The sequence below is a fragment of the Monopterus albus genome, unplaced genomic scaffold, assembly GCF_001952655.1.
Source record: "Monopterus albus unplaced genomic scaffold, M_albus_1.0 scaffold94.1, whole genome shotgun sequence".
In the NCBI taxonomy this organism is placed as follows: Eukaryota; Metazoa; Chordata; class Actinopteri; order Synbranchiformes; family Synbranchidae; genus Monopterus; species Monopterus albus.
In genome coordinates, this window is record NW_018127974.1 from 2,060,216 (window position 1) to 2,075,195 (window position 14,980).

Consider the following 14,980-nt stretch of genomic DNA (forward strand, 5'->3'; position numbering starts at 1 on the left):
TCTAACTTGCAGGGCAACGTCTTTTTTTTTTTTTTTTTTTTAAACACACCTCAAAGCAGCTGTTCCAATAAATATGAGCATCAACTGTGACTGGACAGAAGCGTGCAGATCAATGAAAACATGAAACAGGGCTCAATAGCAACTTCATGCTCCTTCACTATCAGCAGCCTCCTGTTTGAGTAGCACTGCTCCTTAGGGGAGCCAAAATGGCTTACTCAGATTTGGCCTAGTGCTCCAGATTTACTGGAGACGAGGTTTAGGAAAAAAAAAAGGAGCCAAGCCAAGCCAAGCCAAGCAGGTGACATGTCTACAACTGCTTATCCAAAGCAAATACCATGGCAAAATATGTTCTAGTTCTAATTAATGTACCATTAAATGTGACATTTAAGTAGAACTGGAATCTAATGAAAAAAGAAGACAAGCTAATTATGGCAAATGTACTGCTCACTACAGAGCAGTGGCCAAAAGCCGGGGACAGATTTAGTGTTTGTTTTAATAGTCGACAACTGTGTTCCAAGTGAATTTCTGTGAGCGTGTGTGTTCAAATGTGCGTGGCACACAAATGAATCACAGCAGGGCTTCTTCCTTCCATTCAGCTCCCTGGGTCAGACCAGCAGGTCTCTGATCAGCAGATCCTTTTCCTCTTCCTTAAGCTCTTGGATGGAATGTCAGGAAGGCACGGTAATGACGGGTAGGGTGGGTGTGTTTGGTCATTTGTGTGTACAGTACGTGAGTGTATGCATGTATATAGTGGAAATAAAGGATGCATGTTCCCTTAGCAGTGAATCTAGTCTTCTGATTTCTACAGGTCATGACTGGAAGTTTCAGCCATTCTCAAGAAAATTCTTTCTTGCTTGCTTCCATGCAATTCCTTCCCAATACTTGCAAAAAAAGCTTGCATTGTTAAGACCTCAAAGATTTTGCTCATCTCTGACTAAAAAGGTGGACAACGAAATGAACAGAGAAATATGGCTTCCATTTGCGTTTGTGGCTCCTGCTTCCTAGAGGAGATGACTGGAGCGCTGTCCAAGGGGGTGAGAGATAAAGAATGCACAAGACTTCCTGCCTTGCAGCACAGCGTTCCCCAAGCATCGCCTGGTTTATGTACTGCGGCCTGTTGTCAAGGCAACTTGGCAGCACATCGGGGAGCAGCAGATTGCTGGTGATCCAAAGAAGGGAGTGTGAAACAGAGTGAGAGGAGCCAAGGCAATTTTAGAAACAGGCATGAACAATTTGGGAAAATGTGATTTTTAAAACAAAATGACTCATACAAGATATTCTCAAATATACAGCATATCCTCATGATTGTCTTTGAATTTAGAGCTCCAGCAGCGTACGCCATGTTTTCCCTGTGTTACAGATCGCTCACACCGATCATGGCAATACTTTATTGGTGATTATTCCAGCAACATTTCGTCAGTATACACAGCTCAACATCTATCCACAATGTCGCTGCCTCTGATTCTCTGTATCCCACAACCAGCTAACTTTCAGCAGAACAAAAATCACGTCCATATTAAAGCTCATCTCTGGGTCATTTTCATATCCCAGATAACTCTAGCAGCTAACTGTGCATCTTAGGGATTTTGTTTGTCAGCGCAGCAGGGTGGGCTGGCTGGACAGGCACGTGTGTGTGTGTGTGTGTGTGTGTGTGTGTGTGTGTGGGGGCTGACATAGCAGCAGTACTGTCTGCACCAAGGGTCGAGTCTGTCTGTCCTAATAAATACCTCTAATCTACCCCCAACTGCTAGCAGGGATGGGAATCACCACTGATTCCCTGAATGGATTCAATTCAGATTCACAACATTTCAATTCGATTTGATATCAATTCAGTTAGGTTTATTTCAGACATCTGCCTTTAAGTTCGATGGCGTCTTCAGCGGAGCAGCCTCTGCCACGTCAGGGCTCTATGCTAACATTGATTTTTAGGGGCACTTGTGAGGTACAGTCAAATGTTTTGGGGCACAGTTACTTTTTTAAAGAAATAACATAGTTTGTATAATGCACAGGAGGAAAATGATGAATAAAAAAGACTGCTAAAGAATTCTGAAACATAAAACGTAGCCTACGTCCCTCGGGACCCTGCAGAGACCAGGGGGCGCTGTGCTGCAAAATGCATCCTTTTCCAAACAGCAGAGTTTACTAATTAATTTTACTATTTGAAAATAGAGTTGGAGTATTACAACAATTTATTCTATTTGAATTCAGAATCAAATAAAACATTCAAATATTTTCCTGCTTCTCTTGCTGCCCTACCAACACACTCAGAGCACCACAGACAGATTCCTTGTGTGTTTACACATAGTTGGCCAATAAACCAGATTCTGAATCAGTAAAGGAATCCACTCTAACAAAATTATTTTAAAAAAAAAGCCATGATCAGCACTGGCTAAAACTGAAAAGCTGCTGCTGTGGGTTTATTAAATATTATTTTAAAAGAATATATTCATAGTTTAACACTTTTGATTCAAACTGACACCAAAACCCGTCTGGAGACTCACAGTCACTTACAGCCAGTGTCAAATGTTACAAGAATCATGTAGAGAACACAAGTTTAATTAACTATGATGATTTCTAGAAGAGCACATGACACAGAAATGTCTGAATATAAATTATGTTTAGATTATATAGTTGTTAGGTAGGTAGGTAGGTTGTTATTGACACAACTCAGTAACAACTTCTATGATGCTTTCATTCGTGAAGTAGAAAGACTTGATCAGAAACACCTTTTAATACGTCCACAACTATAAAGTGGACTCACTGGGAGCTGTGGTCCTGACTCCAGTCAGCCTAACGAGCTCCACATAGTTAACCAAAGATATAAAGGCCTACGTCTGAACATGTAGAAATTGTTCAATACTACCTTCATGTGCATGAACCACTCAGTCTAGAGAAGCTGTTGAGAAAGAGAGAGTGAAAATAATGTCCATCAATCTCCAGTAGCTCTGATGCAGGTCAATTCCTGCATTCAGTGTGCGCCTCAAAAACTCACATGGTTTGGCACATCAGCTGGTGTCTTATAGGCTCTATCTCCATTACTCCGTTCCTGACAGAGTGGACTTTTCAACACGTGCACACAAACACATTGTGCTGCTCTTTAACATTCTAGATCTGCATTTCTGTCACCAAGACTACATTTACATTACTTGCTAAAGTGACCTAAAATTTGATTTAAGTGTGTCAAGTATGAATTTTTTTCATAAAAGTGTGAATAAACAAATCAGATTTTCCAAAGCTGCATACTGTATGTGTTTCCATGTCCGATTCAGATCCAATCTGTCTGTGTGACCATTGTCATATCAGAATTGTAAATATACTCTGACTAATCAGTGGCACGACTGTAAAAAAAAAAAACCTGCATCATGTGCCAGTTGGCAGAGTCACCGATATTGCTTCAAATGAAAGGAATCTACACCTGCTTTTTCCAAATCAACTAATCTCACAAATGTCCAAACAGGTTTGCCCTGACGCATATAAGCAACCCTTATAAACAACCCTTATAAACACAATGCACACAGATACAGAAGCTACCCGAAAATAACCTGCTCTCCTCGGTTGCTAGGATATCGTGGGTCATTTGAGTTTCCCCTCTTGGCTCCTGCCATTTGTTTACCCCCACATTTCCTGAATGCTGATGGCAGATAGTCTCCTGGTTTATACAAGTGGAGGGAGAAGAAAAACAGCACACGGCTCTGAGAGGCCACTGCAAAATGCAAAGCAAGAAGAAGAGGAGGATTTGGGGTGGGGGGTGTCAGTATCTTAGTAACCAAAGGAGTAACACAAAGGGAGTCACCTGATGTCCACATGTGATATTTACCGCGGGGGAGTTATGGAGTGTATATCAGAGAAGGATGACAACTGTTTTAACAGGCTTCCTCCCCATCTCCACACCATCTGCTAAACTTTACAAATGGAAAGAAGACCTACTGTAGAACCTACACGTGTACCTGCATTTTACATCAGTATTGATCAGGGAAGCAGATGAGAAGAGGGACTCTGACAGTTATAGTGCACACATGGAAAACACCAAAGAGCAGGTCAGGAAGGAAAGTTCAAGTTAGTGTTACAGGTGAACATAAGAATAACAGAAGTGGAGAGGAGAAGGAATGGCCTGGTAGTGCTAACTTATGATGGAGAACACCCACCCACAGATGCTAAATCTGGAAAAAGGACACAGTTTATAATACAGCACAAATAAACATCTTGCCTTTCAACAGGCCATTTGAAGTGCACTGCCAGTGAAAACCTGTGCGAGATTAATCTGCCTCTCTGGAGGGATAAAAGCAAAAGGCCCCATTTCAACAAGCCTCTCAAGAGACAGACCCCTATTCATATGGGCTTTGAATGCTTTAGTTGTTGCCAACCACGCGGTTTGTCACTTGGCAAAAGGGAGTTTTTGAAAAGAACTTGCTGCGGATGAAGGATCTATGGCTCAGGTCCACTGTTCGGATGGTGTTCGTCTGTTTAGACACTCTATAGCAAAAAGACAGTACCATTTGTCATTGTTCCTGGACGTTTAACTGCATTCACTCAGCCATCTCAGTTCAAGTTCAAACGACAGATGATGACGTATTAGAGTCTTGGAGAGAGCCTGTAGAACACAGTAAAAGTGCCTGTCAGCTTTCTATTCTACTTAAGAGCTTTAAACAGCACCATAAAGTCATGACATGATTTGCAAGAAATGCATGAGAAGATATAGATGCCAAATTTAGTAATCCAAAAGTCTTAGCAAGAATGATGATGGTGTTGAACTTATAAAATTGTTTTAGTGTTTAGTGCTGGCCTTTGGTTTTAAACAAAGCAACATCACTAGGGAGGTTTTGTCTGACACTGTATGTTTATGTTTTTTCCTTCCCAGGTCAATTTATGATCATTTGGTTTCCAAACCCTGCAGGTGAGGACAGAATAAGAATATTATGATGGGTTAGAGGGGAAAACAAGATGGGAATGGGATGCATCTGCATCTTAAATCTTGCTGAGATAATCCAGCCAGAAAAATGCTAACTTAGTATACCAGTAAAGTCAATAACAGTGGCCTAATTTGAAGGTAGAGGTGAGAGAATTCTCAGCCTCTCTTATCTTCAGTAAAGAATTACAGACAGTGTATTTGTTGGTCAGAGTCAACCACGAGCGAGTCATGGAATTTCAAGACTGAGAATTTGAAGTGGCACCACTGCGCTGAATGTGGGAATGACAAAACTTTTATTCCAGGGGAATGTCATGAAACAAATGTAAAAATAAAACAGTGCCAGTATCAAAATGTAAAAATGGAAGCAAATCAATGCTAATGGCAAGTGAATGCATTAAAAGAAAGATTGGAATTTACAACCTAAATACTGTGTAGACAGCCACAAACTTAATTTAGTGAAATAATTCTCTCAGCCAAATGACATATACTATGCTTGAATCAAAACAAATCTCCTTAACAAAACTGCAGACTCAGAGCTATAAAACTTTACCTATCTCAGGTTTAATATCCAGCTTTGGAGCCTGAACATATTCTGCAGTGGTATCCAAAGTAAACCGACCACAGCTTGGCCCATTCTCAGACATCTGTGTCACATCAAGACCCATGTCTCAATCTCAGCCCCTTGTCTGAAATGATTCATTAGTGGAGAGTGCTTTTTTACCAGGCTTCTTTATCACTGTGCTGAAAAGCCATGAGTGTCTCCCCCTTCTGAAATGCTAAACTCTGTTGTCAAGCCTTACCATTAAGGAGGGGGACTGGTCATACAAATGGCTTGGACAAGTGATTTGGGACTCCAAAGACAGGGTTGCTGGGAGGAGAAGGGCCACAGAACAGTGGCAGAGCTCAGCCTCTCTGAGGACCCCAAGGGAAAACCCAGTCCAGAGAGCAGGGGACTCTCACGGACAGTCGAGACATTTTCCCACAATCAAACATACCAACAGAGCTGCACAGGGCAGCAAAAAGGACCTGTGTCCATCAAGGAGACAGAGAGAGGGAAGATCTGATGGTTACAATAACAGCCCCAAGGAGCACATGCTACGCCATATCTCTTGTGAAGGGGCTCCTCAGAGTGAATGCATTTTATAGCAAACAAACCCTTTTATGAAGGATATTAAGTGGTCCAAAGAGTCAAACAGTCTTCCAGGCATGTTTAACCTGTAAGTAACATTAAGAATATTTTAGAAACCCAGATGATTTGTCCAAACCCACACAGTTCACTAATAAATGACCTCATCAAGGTAATCTGTTTTCAGCACAATCTACCACTACAAAGTCCATCTGCTGAGCATTAAGTGGGGTGTCAGGCCACTGAGGACATCTGGATTGTTAGTGTTGAGGGGTTAGGCTAATTTAAAGTGGATATGATCCTGGGAAACCAACAATGCAAAATTTAAAACTTAAGGGCCAACAAGTCAGGCCAAGTGATTTGTCATCAGTCAGCAATGGGAACCAATTCTACTTAGTGTGCGAGCAAAGGAAAATCTCAGGTTAAAGAGGAACTTTGTTAGAGCTTAGGCAAAACAAGGCCACGTGACTACAGAATTACATAACAAATGCAATTAGCTAATTGCAACAGAACATGTCAAGATGATTACATGTAAATCACACAATGACCTGTAAACAAAATCTATTTCCTAGAGGGACAGACGGTTGAATAAGGTCAAAGGTCAATGTTCGCTATAGGTAACTATGTAACTATAAGTAGAGTATTAACATCAACAAAGCTTTGCCCTCAGAGCTGCACCTATTGCAGTCTGTGACTCGTTAGAGAGGAAAATCTTAAATCCTTTGAGGATATACCTGGCTGACAAAAAAGTAGAACCCTACCACAGGAGCTGATAGTTTTAAGTGTGTATTCTGTCTACAGTCAAGCATTTAATCATGTAGCCCACCATCTTTGACTCAAGAAAAACTCCTTCTTTTACTGTGTTTAATGTCCTTATGTTGGAAATCTAAAGGTTACATCTTAAGAAAACGTAGCATGCAAGCCTCCTTTCGAGTGGATCGGCAAAAGTCTTCAAAACTTCCTTTTATAGAAGTAACCCCCCGAGCTGCATATCATAGCCATTATAAATAAGAAGCTGGAATGCAGAAGGGGAAAAAATAAACATCCACACTGCTTCGTTATCTACACCCAGCTGTGCAGTTTAGGGTCAATCCTTTGAGATGATGTCACACTAGCACTGGCTTTCTGTTAAAATAGTGTTCCTATAATCTGTGTGGACACCCAATTCATTCAAGGAAAAAGGCAAGCAAACTCTACTAAATGCAACCCTTGAATTAAGGTCACATAACCTTAACTGAAATTGTTCCACAAAGCAGCAGCTGTAATAAATGTTGAATGTCCCATGGTGCCAGTATCGGTGACTTTTTTTGTAATGTCAACTGACTCGGTGTGAATGGCAGTGTGATCCTAGGTGGTAATTTAAGGTCAGTGGTCAGTCATGTTCACCAGACGTTATATACATACCACTAGGTATAACAAGAAAATTAAATACATTTTAAAAGGTACCTGAATAGACCTTAAGGCACATTTATGATTTAAGGAGTGCTGTGGAGCAAGGGCCAATGGAGGAACATCTCTAAGTGCAGCTTGTCAACATTATTTCAGAAGTAACATGAATCTAAGATCTGGAGGTGAGCAGAAACCTGCAGCTGAGAGAATATGGGGGACTGGCATACTGGAGATTTGATAAACTATTCCATATGTGCTCCAGATCCCAAGTGAAAGAGCTGCTTTGTGCTCAACAAGGTACCACGTGCACAGGTAGCCCCCCTTTCCTTTCTTTCCATCTAATGTCAAAATTTATCTGGCCCTTTCTCAGTAGCTCAGGGTAATACTAGCCAAGTGCAGGGGGCGGGAGCAGGAGATCTGGATGCCCGAGTCTCAACCCTCCGTCCTGCAGCCTGTTTTGATGGGAGCTAATTGCCTGCGACTATATGGAGACAGGGGACCGAAACAACCAGTGCATTGAGTGAGATGTCTGGGGAGTGAAGGTTGGGGAAAAGAGGGGAGAGACCTGTCTGGAAGAGAATACATATTAGGATATTCTCAAACCTGCATTACTTCAAGTGCTAAATTATTCCCAGTGATGGAGAAATAATTCTTCAAGACATTAAAGAGGAAATCTTACATGAACACGTGCCCCCTGTGTGATATTAAAGAACCAATCATCTGGCCATCATGCACACTGAATGCATTTACTATGGAAACATGCAAGTCTAATCAGGTAGTCAAGGCAGCAAGCTACTGTTTCCAACAACACTACCATGACGTGACTGCACAAAAGCCTAGCTAACAATAACACATTGTGCAGAACCGCAAGTACAGAATTTGATGTGTCTTTTCTATAATGACATTTATGGGGTTTATGAGATTTTAATTAACCACATGATTGCTTAACGCTTTTTTACATTCAGAGTGACTTGGTGTTTGTGGTGAGACAAAGGAAATCAAGACTATAGGGAGAGATGGAGGAGGAGGAAAGTGGAAAAGGAAGGGTGGTGCAAAATGAGATGCACTATTTTGTTTAATAGATGCGATGGGAAAAGAGTTTTTCTCCTTCAAGGAAGAGGTATGACACAGGACCCATGAATGCTGGTTTTCCAAGCAATTAGGGCAAATGGATTCATAGCTGCACGACGTCACACACACACACACAGCACAATAACTGTACATAGAAAGAATGCTACCCACATTTTTAAGTCGTCAGTCTCATGCTTGTCTGACTGAACAGCTACACGTCAACTTTCATCAGCTGTATACAAAGGTCATGGCTTGTGTTTCACTCATGTTACATGCTCATAAACACAACTTGGAGCATATTTTAGGGATGTTTATTTCCCTTCATTTGTCATACATATCTACACTGATTGTGAACTGGGTTGTAAATAGTCCAAATCATAGGTGACCTGCAGGTACTGTGCCTGAATGCTTCCTTTGTAGGCACAGGAAGCTCCAGAGCTGCTGTTATCTGCTAACATGCTTCTCCTTCTGTGTAGGCACAGATGCAAGAGTAGTGCAAAGAAGAGAAAGAGAAAGTAAATCTGGGATACAGAATATTAGCATGAGGTGACAGTGCATGTACATAAAGATCATATCATAGACAGATTCACAGCTGGGTAAACCCCTATGCTGATCTGATGCCAATGGTTTCTAGCATACGTAGGCATTCCGGCCACGCTACAGTTCCTTCCCAGCAGAGAACAGCTTCACTACTGTATGGGAGAAACAGATCAGGGCCTGTTGCAGCCACCAAACAGCAAGCCCTGCACACTGAGCCCCTGTGGCCAGTGCCAGTTCTACAAAAGCTGACATCAGGAGCTTCAGTGATGTACAAGAAAAACTCAATAAACTGTCATTTTATATCTTTAGTCGACAGAGGAAACATCTGAGATATTTCAAGTGCATCTCAAATAAATGTCCAATTAATCCAACATGCTAGTTAAAAGCATCAGTTTGAAGCATACTCTCTAGGAACCTTCCAGACAGAATGAGGCTGAAAGGGCGCATCAGATGAAGTTTCAGGCACATTTATCTGCTTTACTGTCCAAAGTTTAAAACATTCCATTCCTTGTTTAATCTACCAAAACGATAGAAAGGTTATTAAACTATATAAATCATGCTTTGCGATCCAAGTTCACACTGTCTGAGCATTACAGTGAAGACACTGGATGTGCACCAACCATCTTTTCCAGCTTTTTGGGTGCTTCTGTGCACATGCACAATTTGTCTTACTGTAGATTTCAGAGTCTGACAACAAGCAGTAAATGTAGTGCTCATGTTGCATTACATGGGCGGCCCATTTATTCTCAGAGATTTGGCACTCTATATGCAGGTTATGCAAGTGCAATTTCTGGCATAAAAATGTGGTTGCCTTGTGCTGCAAAAACAAATCCGTAACCAAACCAGTTTTTTTTTATGTAATCATAAATGAAGGTGCTAATAAAGTGCAAGTGGCAAGGTAACTACTTGTAAGTGAGGAAAAGAGGAAGGGGGAGGCACTTAATAGACGCAATGCTGGTTTAGGATTATATCCTCAGAGCTAATTAATCCCAGACTCCGTTCCGCACTAGAAACTCCACACAGATACAGTAAGACTGCTGGAACAGAGACTGGCAGGAAGCTATATGCATGTGCTGTAGAAGCTTTGTGTGTGACTGATGAGTTAAGGATAAAGGAGATAAGAAGAGCCAGCACCTGGCAAACATTTAGGATGCATGTTTTAATAGGCGAGGCAAGGAGAAAGCCATTGACTTGAAATATTATTTGGTAAAGGGTGCAAGTGCTGCATATGGGGATATCAATTTATCCAGATAATGTGATCACCAGTATCCATCGCATACTGTTTATTAGAAGTCTGACATTTGGACCACATACACAGTATCTTTAAATCCAGAGTGTCTCTGAAAAACATCATACTGTACAAAAAAAAAAAAATCAGTGAATTGCTTGAACTCACAATTATGTCTGCACAAAAGAGGCATAAGATTTGAGCAACATGCCCTTCCTGCACCAAGCTCACACCTCCAGCCTGCCACACCAGCTTCTCACCTTATGTCTCCAAAAGACAAAAGCAATTGCCAACCAAAACATCAGACCTTGGTAGAAGTGAGTAAACCTCTGCCTCACTGGCTGATCAGGAACAATGGCTCTGTCTTTCCCCCACTGGCCACTGCTTGCAGTGGCAAAAGAGTTTAGACTGGAGTCAAAAACCATGCGTGGCCACTCCGATGCCTGGCAGCCCCCACACAGCCACCCTTGCAGTCATCCTTCTGCCCACAGGAACACACACAAACAACCAGAAGCTCTACACCTTCTGCTCAGTCAGCAGGGCCACAGCCAGAAGCAGACACCTCAGCCCAGGGGCCTTGTTACTCTTGGATGTCAAACCTATTTTTCTTCCCTCCCTCTCCTCTGAAAACACACAGGTAGCAGGACAATGATTATGCACTTTAATCAAAACAGTGGACCTAAAAATACTTAAGCCAAATTGTTGGAACAGCTGCTCTGGTCAGACGTGAGAGCAAACACACAAATATTCCCGTTTCATATGTAGGAATTTATATGCTTGAAGCTAAATCTGTGAAAATGCTTAAAGCATATTAAAAGCTCACTGTGGACTGCACTCTACTTAGAAATATACAGCTGTCTACGGTGCAGGGCTTTTCAATAAATCCATCCATCGCTGAGATCCATTAACACAAGTCTGCGAGTTTCAATAGGCAGTCTACTGCTGCCTGTAATGTACATGTATAACACACTGTTAAAACTTCCTTCAGCAACCTTACATGGGCAAATCCCACAAGCCACTTACTACCAGCGGGTTATTTTATTTTTTGTCTTCTTTCTGTGAACTACGGCCAAACAGTTAAGGATCACTGGGGCTTTACTTGACCATCCCAAGCAGCACACTCTTGATCCAGTAGAAGGAATGCTAAGTACTCCTGAGGCAAAGTGATGAGGAGGGAATGGTTTTCTGCTTAGCATGATGTTTTGCTTGTAAAGCCTCAACAACTGTCCAAGAGGCCATATGCACGCATCACTGCCAGATGTTCTGTTAGATTAAACAGCTCTTGATGCCTTCCTATCAACTTGCCTTCCCTATAAACTGACTAGCAGTGTGGGCTTTAAGAGTGCAAGCATTTGCCTAAATGCTCCTGATGAAAAATGCAGAATGCTGCATCTTGTTTGGAACAAATCAAGTTTAGAAACTACAGTGTAATATGAGAGAATCTATGTAAGAAGCTCAGCCTATATCAAACAGCACATTCCAGATTCATGTCTCATATTTAGACAGCCAAGTTGTGCAGACACCTGTTTTCTATAACAGAGAGAAATATACTGGCGGGCTGAAGTCTGGATGTAAAACAGGCCCTGAAATGCTGCTGTAGCCAATTTTAGCTCAAGAGAACAGAAATTTCCATCCACTGCAACAAATAGCCTATCAATCATGACATGGAATTTATCCTGATAAAGAGCATGTCATATTTTTCTGCAAACACTAAAATGTCTCCCAAAGTGGTAATTCCGCTTGTCATGACCATTTTATCACATATTTGAGATATTTTTAAACAAATGCAGTCTAAATGTATTAAGGCTCCTCAGACTGCCTTGTATCAACATCTTAGCATTTCATTTTCTTTTGGAGAAAAAAAGAAAAAGCAGGGGGTAGTTGACCAAGAAATACTTTCTTGCTGAATTTAAATAAAACCTAATAGTGAGACTCGCATGTCTCACTACAGATCATTTCCCCAGCTTTCCCCCTTTTTGCAGTGTGGGTAAAGGAAGCACCGACAGCTGAGGGGACGCAGCGCCCTCTTTGGACGGGCACAGGGACGTCTGTCCGTTTGGTCCAGTGGGCCTACACTAAAGCCGACTAATAACGAGGACATCACAGGAAAGTTCAATGCACTCCATCACTACAGCACCCACTGGTACTAATGACGGAGAACGATCATATTCTTGTCATCAAATGTCAAATCTACAAAGATAATGAATGGAGGCACACTGACATGCGCATAACTGCATCTAGATTGATCAATCTGCATATAATGGCGATATAACGTGCTATGCATGAGAGGAAACATTAAGTCAATCAGCTGTCTCTGTATTAATGCTTTCCCCGGATTGACGGACTTCAAACCAGGTACCTACTAAATGTGGACTGGCAGGTTTAGGGGGAAACAGCAGCCTGACAACACACGTTTTCGTTTTAAACCTAACTAGTGGTGCTTAAATCTTATTTTAAACATGCTCAATTATCCAAGGCAGCTGACGCCAACAGTCCTTCCATCATGCCCATTTCCTGTATCTAGACCTCTGTGTATAATTATTTCCAGCCGAAGGCTCCCTCAGCTTCTACAGTATGGTTGCTGGAGAGGGAACCGTGTGCGCACAATCACAGGGCAGCGCTCAATTCAGATTGATTTGCAGAGAAATGGTAAACTTACCGTCCAGCTTCGTTGCGGAGACACAGTTATTGCTAGATGATATTAATCCCTTGTCGCTGTCACCAGGTAAATATGACCCACACTAGGCTGAATAAATAGAGTGCCGATGCCCTGTGTAGGCTGTGCAAGGCTGTTCATTCAGCTGAATGATTGTGCACAGTGAAAGGACTGACAAGTCGGTCAAAACAGCAGCACCACGCCTCCCCTCTTAAAGCTACCGCACTGTGTCTGTCTGTCTGTCTGTGTGTGTGTGTGTGTGTGTGTCTGTGTGTGCGTGACCGTGTGTGTGGAGATGAGGGGAGGGTGCCCACTATGGAAGCATTAAAAGCAATAGCTGTGCAATATATTTTTTGAAAAGTCCCGTATACAATAAACAGAAATACTCATTTTAGGCTCATCCATTCTAGGCTACATGTTTGCCACAGGCAACATAAAGCAAAGGTCACTGTCTCAGCTGCTAAGCACTTAATCCTCTGAAATATGGAGAAACGGTATGAATGGCTGTGTTTTGATCTGCTAGCAGCCTGTAATCCTTCATTAATTGCAAATTCTGGGCATCCACTCTGAACTGGGCTCAAACATGGACATCAGTACTAATTTAATCTGTTTGAACATGAAACAAGCCCTGCTGTAATGTTGGGGGCAGAGCGTGTGAGGTAATTCCCCAGCAAGACATTTAGTAAACAGTTCACAATCTGTAATTTGGCTCCATGAAATGCAAAATCATAAAGGAACCATGTTAGGGCCTGACAGGTGATCATGGTACGACTCAACAAATGAAAATGATAACTTCATAGTTTACTTTATTAACAAGCAACAACTGCTTAATTTGGCAATAGACTGCATGTTAATTAGGTAGCACATGAAGTTCAGTTTACTGGTTATGAGGAGTACTTCACAGCTTGTGAAAACAGTTATATAATATCTAATGCAGCTCAGGGGGGCGTTTTTAAGTCTAAAAAACAACCCTAGTGACCTTGCACTGAGTTGTATTGTGTTGAATCTTACTATGGGCTATAGGTGTTATTATAGCCTTTCCTGCAACAATTTTGACCTTATATTTAAATGGTGTTTTTACATACAGTATAAATAATGAGTCCTACAGTTTTATGGAAGTGCAATGCTAAATCACTGGAGTAGCCCTTTAAATGGGACAAATGGCTCAAAGAGATCAACACAAGCACAAAGGAGACTTTTCAGTTTCTGCAGGAACAATGCTGCTTTATTTGACCACCACACACCTGCATTTATTTCTCTCCAGAAGTGGCAATATGTTTGCAGCCAATCAGAAAATCAGATTAGGAGATGGAGAGTAACATTTTCTTGAATGCTTTCCATGTCGTTAAAATAACAACTACTCTAAGTGTCAAATGTTTAAGATGTTGTCTTTCATCAGTAGAAAGACAGAGTGGAGCTGTTAAGGAGCGTGGCGGCTTGGCCTGCCAAAGCCAGAATGACCTTATCCAGAGGAGGCCAATCATTCAGCCCCTGGGATAAAACCAAGCAAGAGGCCTCAATTAATCTCTTCAATTTGGCAAAACTGGGGGAAGGACAAATCTATAATCCAGGGCAGATAGCGTATCATAAGGGAGTCAGATTTGTGTCATTAACTTTAACCCAAGCCTTTTAGCCTGACCTCCAAAACTTAGTCAGTGAATTAGAGTTGGTGACATGTGGACCCAGACGCATTTACTGTACACACACACACACACACACGCACACACACACACACACACACACATACGCGCTATGTGTTTTGGCACTTTATATGAAGTTTTATTTTATACATTGCCAGGAGTCATTTCAGACTTATCCTAACCGTTCTATTGCCTGGATCACAAATGACATATGATGTAATATTAAATAATTAACCCTCCACGTCACAGTGAACAGTGTCTTTAGTGATGCCACCACAAATTAAGTATTTTTCCAACGAACCCAATGAGTTACTTGTGGTTTTACACTGACCTCAGAAAGAGTAGTGGGAAACGGGCCCAGGAACAATCACTGCTCAAATACAGTTGGGATGCTTTAACAGTCTGATAGACATGAGGACTG

At 41.7% G+C, this 14,980-nt stretch overlaps 1 protein-coding gene across 1 annotated transcript in view; it reads right to left on the reverse strand.

The window, feature by feature from the left end:
* Positions 1-13,108, reverse strand: part of daam2 (dishevelled associated activator of morphogenesis 2) — a 95,018-nt gene extending 81,910 nt beyond the window's left edge. The window contains exon 1 of the mRNA XM_020608570.1: positions 12,923-13,108. The gene's annotated coding sequence lies outside the window, so the exon portion shown is untranslated. The remainder of the gene's footprint in view (positions 1-12,922) is intronic.
* Between the last annotated feature and the right edge of the window lie 1,872 nt (positions 13,109-14,980).